At 33.7% G+C, this 10327-nt stretch overlaps 1 non-coding gene across 1 annotated transcript; it reads right to left on the bottom strand.

The window, feature by feature from the left end:
* Positions 1-3065: 3065 nt before the first annotated feature.
* On the bottom strand, positions 3066-3169 carry LOC111545442. The gene has a single exon (XR_002732458.1). It is a non-coding gene; the product is annotated as a U6 spliceosomal RNA (small nuclear RNA).
* Between the last annotated feature and the right edge of the window lie 7158 nt (positions 3170-10327).

Below are 10327 nucleotides of genomic sequence, written 5' to 3'. Positions count from 1 at the left end.
TACTGGGTATATACCCAAAGGATTATAAATTATTCTACTACAAAGACACATGCACACGTATGTTTATTGCGGCACTATTCACAATAGCAAAGACTTGGAATCAACCCAAATGTCCATCAGTGACAGACTGGATTAAGAAAATGTGGCACATATACACCATGGAATACTATGCAGCCATAGAAAAGGATGAGTTTGCGTCCTTTGTAGGGACATGGACGCAGCTGGAAACCATCATTCTTAGCAAACTATCACAAGAAGAGAAAACCAAACACCGCATGTTCTCACTCATAGGTGGGAACTGAACAATGAGCTCACTTGGACTCGGGAAGGGGAACATCACACACTGGGGCCTATCATGGAGAGCGGGGAGGGGGGAGGGATTGCATTGGGGAGTTATACCTGATATAAATGATGAATTGATGGGTGCTGACGAGTTGATGGGTGTAGCACACCAACATGGCACAGATATACATATGTAACAAACCTGCATGTTATGCACATGAACCCTAGAACTTAAAGTATAATAAAAAAAAATATGATATCTAATAAACATAATTTTGATGAGGCTTCCTTTTGTTTAGAGGGGTTCAGATTAACCATGCTTATAATAAAGTGGTGCTCTATTTTATTCTAAGTAAAACGTTTGCTTTAAGTCAGAAAAACATACAGAAAATGAACTTACCTCTTTCCACTTAAATCTAAAGCAGTTTGAACATTGTAACTCATGACTTAAGAAATAATAATATTAACAAATAATTTGACCTAAAATGAAAAAAGAACAAAAGAAATCAAATGGTTAAAATTACTTTGATAATAATTTAAACATTAAAAGAGAAGAGCACTAAATAATACAGTCAAATTCCTCCATGAAATGAACCGATATTTTGACATAGGGCTTTTTTCATAATGTTTGAAGTTAAAAGACAGAGATCCTGATTTGATACTTCTTGGGGAAATAACATCCTCAACTGTAAAATGCTCATGACAGACTAGGAATCACAAGAATATAAGACAGTCTTGCAAAAGCAAGAGCATAACATGGCAAGAGAATTAGCATGCAGAACAGAATATTGGTTATTGTTAAACTGTCAGATCCACTTACTAACTAAGAATATAGGAGCATGAACACTGTAAAACTGTGCCCAAACTAATGGAATTTGGATATTGAAAAAATAGAACTCCATTTACAAAATCAGTTGTTCAGAATACAAATAGATCAATTGAATGAATTTATAAATGAATACAAATTTCATTCTCTAGTAAACTTTGCTATGAAGCATTCCCTATGAAACATCAAATTAAAAAGGGTTATTCAAATATCTGAACTGGGATCAAGAGGATGTGTATATCAAACTATTATGAAGTGGATAAACATATTATATAGTACCTAACGCAGGACTAGTTACTCCTTTCTGTATATGTAACTAACCAAATGAATTTAGTTACTGTTATTCCAGACCAGAAGACTGGAATACAGTGACTCCTATCAGTTTACATTTCCTATTTAAATGTTTCTCTATATCATCTATTTGATCTTTCATTTCTCTAGAGAAAGTTCACTGATTTCCGGAGGAATTATAAATAGAAGTAACCCATTTAGCTAAGACAAAAAAGACAATAGAACGTATTGAAATTTTATTATAAAAAGAAACCAAATTTATATCCAATAGAAAAAAAAAATGTTTCCTCATCATTCATGTATTATCCAGAAAATCTTAACATTTTTGATAAAATTACCAGTCTCTCACCTGGGAATAGATGTGTAAATATTTTATATGGTGTCTTTAACTTAATGAGTTATCATGGAATAGAAAGTTTTTAAGCCTGAATTACTCAGTACTATTCTACTTTTTAAATTAATTCAAATCTAATTCAATATTATTAAATTAGTATTAATTTAGTATTAATTTATTTATTATTATACTTTCTCAATAGGACCAAGCACAATGTTAAACATACTATATAGTTTTATTTATGTTTCATAATGTATGGTTTAATGGACACTAATAACAATTTGTGGATTTCTTGCATAATAATGACATACAGATCTCTAATAGAAAACTTTTGCTGATTACATATGTATCAGTGACCATAATTTGTCGTGTTCATGTGGTATATTTCGTGATCTTCACAAGCTTATAATGAGGGAGATACTACCAGCATTATTCTTCTCAATAAAGATGAAGAAACTGATGCTTAGAGAGATTAAATAAGTGGCCCCAAGTCACTAACCCAGATATTAAGCAGCAGTGTTGATACTGGTAGCAAACCCGTCTGCTTCCAAAACCTGTACTTCTGACCAGTTAACATCTTTGTTTCTAATGTGTATGGCTTCTATGGGTACCCACATAGAATGGGTACAGTGTTGAACATGACACATCTGTAGCCATGCTTCCCTCATTAGTCCATATCAGAAAAGAAGAGATGGTTTTCCCCATGTCTATCTCTCATCCCTCTGATTGTACTCTGCCTTCTCTGTGTGTCAACTACTCCCAAATATTTAGTGCATTCCTAGTTTTCTCCTCAGTGCATCTGTATTCAGGGTTGTGCCTACCTGATAACCTTAACATCGTGCAGTTGTTTCCCTTTTAATATGTGAGGTATCCTTAATAACTCATTCATGTTTACAGTTCATATAAGTAAAATATGTCAATTCTAATTTTAAAGTAAAACACACCCACTTGTCTCTATCTTCATGTCTTCCTTCACTTTAGTCCAATTCATAGGCTTCTAAACCAGTCATCTAAAATTCCTTTGCCTTCATTTTTTCTCCTTATATTTGTTCTCCAGACAGCAACCAGGTTGATTTTTTTAAAATACACAAAGGTAAGCAGTTAACACACTGGAGTCATACTCCATGATGGCTGGTTGAAGAAATTCACCGTTCTGTAGGAAATAGGGTTTGTATGGCTGCCTAAAGATCCATGAAGTTTGACTGCCATGGAGTAATCCCCATTACCACTCCAAATCCTGGTTTCTGCACCATGCCTCCACTGGGAGGGCCTCTCATTCCTCTACTCAGCCCACCTTGAGGGCCTCCAGGACCCAGATGATTATCTCATAAGAAAAATATGGAACACTTCATGAATTTGCATGTCATCCTTGCACAGGGGCCATGCTAATCTCCATATTATTCCAATTTTAGTATATATGTTGCTGAAGCAAGCATCAAACTAATTTTTACATGAGTAATACCTACATATAAACTACAACATACATGCACATAAACACTAAAACGGTACAAACATAGAGTGAAAAGTTAAAATTCTTCCCACAACTGTTGATTGTGTTAGGTTGGTGCAAAAGTCATTGTGGTTTTTGAAAGTAACTTGGTGAAAACCACAATGACTTTTGCACCAACCTAATAGCTGACACATATGTGAAAATTGTTGTGTTTTGATCCTGGATGCCTTATAGAATTCTTGTAACTGTTTGTTACCACAACTGAGTACATTGACTCTTGGAATAAAAATTATATTTCCTGCAAAATATATGTTTAGGTGATTTATTAACTATATATAACTTTTCCTTTCTGATTTATTGTATTGGCTAGATCCTAAAGATGATGCTGGGTAGACACTGTGAAAGAGGGCATCCTTCTCTTTTTCCCAATTTAATAAGAGTGCTTCTGAAAGTTCATATATGTGTATTGAAGTTTTTAGAGGATCCGGTTCATTAAACAGAGGAGTTGCTTTCTTCTCTTAGCATGGTAAATGCTGAGTGAATGAATAAAGAAAATGTAGTATATACACACAATGGAAAATCCTTCAGCCATAAAAAGGAAGGAAATCCTGTTCATGATGACGACATAAATAAACCTGGAGAACCTATGTTAAGAGAAATGTCAGGAACAGAAAGACAAATACCACATAATATCATTTATATATGGAATCCAAAAAAGTTGAACTCACAGAAGCAAAATGGTGGTTTCCAGGAGGTAGGGGATTGGTCTAACATGATGTTAGTCAAAGGATACAAAATCTCAGATAGAAGAGATAAGTTCAAGTGTTCTATTGTATAGCATGATGACTATAGTTAACAACAATCTATTATATACTTGCAAATTACTGAGTACATTTTAAGTTTCTCACTACCAAAAAAAAGTATGTGAGGTAGTGTATGTATAAAGTAGCTTGATTTAGCCACTCCACAATGATTTGACAGATATAGCAAAATCATGTGGTACACCATAAATACATAAAATTTTTATTTGTCAGTTTAAAAAAGGAGTTGATCAATAGTAACGATTGATGAAAACATTTTAACTAGATCTGAGATATTATGGATTTTTGTTGAAGTGCATTAGGGAAGTGCCTTAGGAAAGAAAATTTTTGTATTCCAAGTGTGGTTGATAGAGTTGAATCACAGTAAGATTTTGTTTTAAATTACCTTTAAAAAAATACTTAGCTAGGTGTGGTGGCACATAGCTGTTGTCCTAGCTGCTTGAGAGGCTGAGGGAAGAGGATTGCTTAACCCAGGAGTTTTGAATCTAGTCTGGGCAACATAGTGAGAACCCATCTCTTAAAAAGTAATTACCTTTTTAAACCTAAGAAATTAGCTCCAGTTGATCAAAAAGTATGATTATTTTAAAATTACTGCATTTATTTGATATATTTTAAAATTTGAGTATTTGTATTCATGTTCACATTGAACATCATAAATGAAATTTTCATCATATATAAGATTATTTTACAGTTTTTGTTTGTTTTCCTTTGCTAATTCTGTTTTGCCTGTTAGCCTCTAAGCATTCTTATTTCCCATATTTGTGTCTAGATTAAGAAAAGCAAATGTTTGTTTTTTAAGACTTTAAAGTTGGTTAGAAGCAGTTTTATGTTATAAATTAACCTTTCTTGTTCTTTACTTTGGTCATCAGTATCTGGTTTATAAAAATAAATATTTTCAATATTTTCGTAACTTTTATAGTTGAAAGCAAGAATTTAATGTTCTATACTCCTCTCTCGGATATCTTTAGCTTTAAAACAATACATATTAGGTTTGAAATTGTCTTTTGAGAATATCTTTGATATTTTTCTCTTGGATTTGATACATAGTGCTATTATTTTTCATATATAGATAAATGTACACAGATATGCATAGAAATTACCAAACTTTAAATGTACATATTAATGTGTATGTGAATAAATATGGGTTATTTGGTCAAGTTTTAAAAAATTATTTATTTTTCATATTAAGCCAATATTGTATGATATCTTTTATAGATTGATGGATATTTTCTTTGTGGCCTAATGCCATCAATGCCTTCCAATTCTATAGGATTCATTGTAAAGAATAGTTTATGCTTCTTTGGATTCAGAGTTCTCCATGTATTTATTTATATATATATATAGCTATGGTATTCAAATTCTTTATTTTCTTCTTGGTCCCTCCTGTGTTCTGACAAGACTCTGTTATTGTCTCATCAAAATATTTATCTTTGTTTGTACTAATTGCCCATGTATCTGTCATTTTCTTCTCTATTTTGTAAATACTCCTTGAATGCAGTCAACATTTTGTCCCCAGTTTAGTACGTGGCTCACAATAATTAGTATGTCAAGTATAGTACATGACTCACAATAATTCTCAATATTATTTGTTGAGTGAATGAACATCCAGTAATTGGCTAATGTTCACCATTTTCTTAAGGGTTTCCATAATCTAGAACTTAGTGTGAACAAACTTAGTGTGAACAAGAACATTTTCTCATTCCACCTTGATGTCAATAGATCAATTCCTCATAAATATTGAACTATTATAAAAATTGTACGTGATTATTTTCTTTTTGTTTTGCTGCAAAGCTAGTGTAGTTAGCTTTGGGGGTTTAATATTATTGATTACTTATTAGTTAATCCTGACGACCGAAACATCATTACAGTTGGCTCTGAATATCTAAAATATATTAGGAAATTAAGCAGATATTTAAGTTTAATAAATGATTTACTCCACTATCTGATAGAACAATTCATCTCAAACATCCTTTCTCAGGAAGTCTTATACATTTCCCTGATTTGATCCTTTATGATTTCTTTTAGTTTGTGTGGAATTGTACACATTTTCTCAGCTTTTTGATGGAATGAGTCAGATTCTACTAAGACTGATAAGCCCAATTTCCCTTTGTATCACTTATAGTTAGTCTCTTCTACCTCAGTGATACACAAAGAAACCCTGGGGACCTTTTACCTCGATAGTAAAATATTTCCACTGGCACAAGTTTTTCACTAGAACAGCCCACCGGTGAGCTTTAGAGCACATATAAATGTTGTTTTCCCTGTAGCAGCCTGGCTGACTTTCCCTTTAATCGAGAACCCCAGGGATTTGATGTGAATCATTCCCATTGAGGTTAATTGGACAACACATTGAGAAAACTGGCCATAAACTCAAACATCATCTGCTCTGATGCTAAAGACCGAATAGCACAATTGTAGTTTATTTTAATTGGCACCCTCCTGTGAAGGGAGAAAGAAGTCAATTATCAGATTATTCTAATTATCAGAAGCATGCAAGCATAACCCTGTGTTGAATGTTTTTTTTTCTTCATTCAATAACCTATGTTGTTCCCTTACATTTTATTTGATAGAAAATATTTAGATTAATAAATACAGCCCCTATTAACTATTATCATATGTATTGAAATGGAAATAAAATCTCTTTTAATCAAAATCTGGCTGTGATATTTTATTTACCAATGTAAAACTTAGTTCACTCATCCATTTCATATCTTGTGGACTTTTTCTATAGTCAGACGTATATTTACTTGAGAAACTATTTTTGAAATATACATATTTGATGCATATTTTTCTGGAGGCATTTTTCCTGGTTTATGTTTATTTATTAATTAGAAATATATGAGGAAGCCTAGCTCCTCTGTGAATGGACTTTATCTTCTGCAGCACCTGGATGCAACAAACTCAGTCACCTGGAGACAGGAGTGAAAATTTTGTTTTGTAGGAAATATTACTGAAATTGTTTTAAAAATACAGTTTACTAAATAATGAAAGGATTGAGATTTAAGAGGTGAGGTAAAAAATAATAACAATCTTTTCTATTAGAAATATTTTATTTTAACGTTTTAATGTATTATCATTGACTTAATCACATAGCTTTAGCTTTGTTTCTAAGATGCTAAATTATCTTCACCATCAAACATTCTTTAGCTCAGGACACTGAACTGGCCGCTGGGATGTTGAAAAATGATCACTATATTCAGGATGTGTTAACAGACCTTTAAGTCAGAATATGTGTGCAATACATATAAGTTAGTATCACCAGGTCATAAACTGCCTGACAACATGGACCATATGCTGTAATATTTATCTTTTACAACTTCACATTAAGTTGAGCATTTTAAGGAACTCGTTCAATGCTTACTAGAGAACTGAGTTGAGAGTAAGTTTGTCTTAAGAATCTACTATATTCTCATGATCTGAAATCATTATTTCCTTTAACATGTCTTATTTTCATAGAAAATCTGGAGGCGTTTATTTTGGAAAATGAATTTACAGAGCAGTCTTTATTATCATCACTTATTAAGCCGTGCCAATAAAGAAATCGGTCAAAAGAAACATAGAATATTTTAGGGGAAATAATGCTCCATTTTTTTGCATCATAAAACAACGAATTTAGTCCTGACTCTCTAAGTTGCTAGTTATATGATTCTTCTCACTTTCTTGTTATATAAAATGAGAACAAAATCTAGCCACTTCAAAGGTGGTTGTGGTAATTAAATGAACTACTATAGTACCCTGGTGTCAATAAATGAAATCTGTGTATTGGTGTCAATCTCTTGAAAGTTAAGCATATTATATATTAAAAGGTCATCATTTCTCTAGCTTCACAGTGGACATTATATATAAAAAATCACCAAGCTTATCTCTATGTGGAAATAATAAGGTAATATATTTAGTTGGATTTGTGTTCTTTCCTGATGTCCCTTCCCTACCAACACTGTTCCAGAATAATCACAAAACTCCTCATAAAATTATCATGTTTCAGATTTAATTTGGTTATTATGATGGTGATAACAAAATAAATCCAAATGATTTAAAGTGAGGATGGAACACTTCAACTATAAGGTCCTTTCGAGTGTGCAAAATTTGCTGTCAACAAGGTTAATCATTCACTCCGCTCAGCTGGCACCATCTGAGCAGTATCCCTGGAGAGAGTAGCTTGATTCACTTTAGCTACATTTTCTGAATTATGAGTAAGTCATTTCCATGGCAAGCCCAGGTGTGACCAAATCAATATAAAAATCTCACCTTTGGCTGGGCGTAGTGGCTCACGCCTGTAATCCTAGCACTTTGGGAGGCGGAGGCGAGTGAATCACCTGAGGTCGGGAGTTTGACACCAGCCTAACCAACATGGAGAAATCCCGTCTCTATTAAAACTACAAAATTGGGAGGCTGAGGCAGGAGAATTGCTTGAACCCGGGAGGTGGAGTTTGCAGTGAGCCAAGATCGCGCCATTGCACTCCAGCCTGCACAATAAGAGAGAAACTGCGTCTCAAAAAAAAAAAAAAAAAAAATTGCTCACAGTTAGTAATTGGCATATTGTTTTCTGATTTAAAATTTTTTAAAAAATCTCATCTTTGAAGTTGTGTCTCCTAGAACTACTGCTTTTACCAAGGTATCAGTAGGAGACAGAAGTTACTCATTGTTGGCTTGAACAACAACAACAAAAATTATTTAAAGAATGGGTAGGCAAACTTTTGTCTGTAAGGGGTAAGACAATAAATGTTTGAACTTTTGCAGGCCATAGATCTGTGCTCTTTCTCTACTCAATCAACTCTGTCTTTGTGGTGTAAAAGCAGCCATGGACAATATGCAAATGAATAGGAGTGTCTGTGTTTCAGTAAACCTTTATTTGCAGAACAGGTAACAGACAGCAGGCAGGATTTGGTCTATTGGCCTTATTGCTGACCTCTGATATAAAACATTGCTAACTAGTAAAAAATAAAATAAGTTTAATTATCATCAAAAATAGTAACAGAGTACTTTAAATAATTTAGGAATAGCAAATATAAGGAGACTACACTACATTTAATGATGACAGAATACTCAAGGAAGAATTAAATTTGGAAGAGCCTCTATCCCCAGCCTCACCCCTGAGGCTGGCTTTTAGATCTCATTGGTGAGGGCATGGCTGTAGTTCACTACATAACAGAGGAATTTTCTGAGGTGCCATGGCCTGGCGCTGAAGCACATGAAGCTGCCTGCAGGAGCGCAATAGAATCTGCTGCAGTTCCAAGAGGCTAGAGTTTAATCCAAATGCCATTAGATTAAGATTACACATTAAAGACAGAGCTAGAAAAAGAAATAAACAAAGAAGAACAGCTTCAAAATTCCAAGGGAAAATATTTGCCAATTTAGGGCAAAATACAGAAATCTACATATATAAAATGCCTGTATTATATTTGCCAAAAGAATAACTAAAGGAAACACTGTTAAAAAAAGGAAACACTGAGATATAAAATGGAATTTTGAGCAAAATAATATGGTAAGATGCATTGTTAAATCTGAATAAGAATTGCCTGTAATACCAACTAAAAATTTAATAATTTTTTTTTTTTTTGCATATTTCAAAATAAAAAGAAAATAAGACCTGTATAATGACATTCTCATGAAAGGGATTTGAATTGTTGTTTAAACCCTCCTATTACTTTTCTTCGCTATGAGGAATACAGAGCTACTGATGAACTTCAAACATTAATGGAATTGTGATATAATATATAAAATAAAAAGAAAAAGGGTGGCTACTGAAAGCACAGATTCAAGGAGGTTTGGACATGGACGCCATGTCAAGATCTTTCAAAGAGGCATTGAGGAGTATTTAGACAATCCAGCCATGGGCAATACACTAAATTGCAGAAGACTGAGTAATTATGAGGACGTAGTTCAGACCCAACTTTGAAATAGAAAGCTGAAATCAGAACCAAAGACAATGGGACATAAGGTAGAGAGTCTGCCATAAAAACCTGATTGGATAGAAATATGGGCTTTATCGTGGGCAATAATGCAAACGCATAGTAAACTCAATAATAACTAGGACTTTAATCCTGTCCTCAAATATTAATCTATTATAACATTAGCAGGGTGCTATTACTTTCATAGGGGTAAGTTGTAGAGAAACAATGAGGTCCAAAATACGGTACTCTTTTTTTAAATTTTTTAAGATGGATTCTCGCTCTGGTTGCCCCGGCTGGAGTGCAGTGGCCAGATCTTGGCTTGCTGCAAGCTCCGCCTCCCGGGTTCACGCCATTCTCCTACCTCAGCTTCCTGAGTAGCTGGGACTACAGGAGCCTGCCACCACGTCCGGCTAAGTTTTAGTTTTTTTT

Source organism: Piliocolobus tephrosceles, chromosome 15 (assembly GCF_002776525.5).
Source record: "Piliocolobus tephrosceles isolate RC106 chromosome 15, ASM277652v3, whole genome shotgun sequence".
Classification (NCBI taxonomy): Eukaryota; Metazoa; Chordata; class Mammalia; order Primates; family Cercopithecidae; genus Piliocolobus; species Piliocolobus tephrosceles.
Note: the sequence above shows the minus strand (reverse complement) of the source record. Positions and strands in the feature narration are given on the sequence as shown.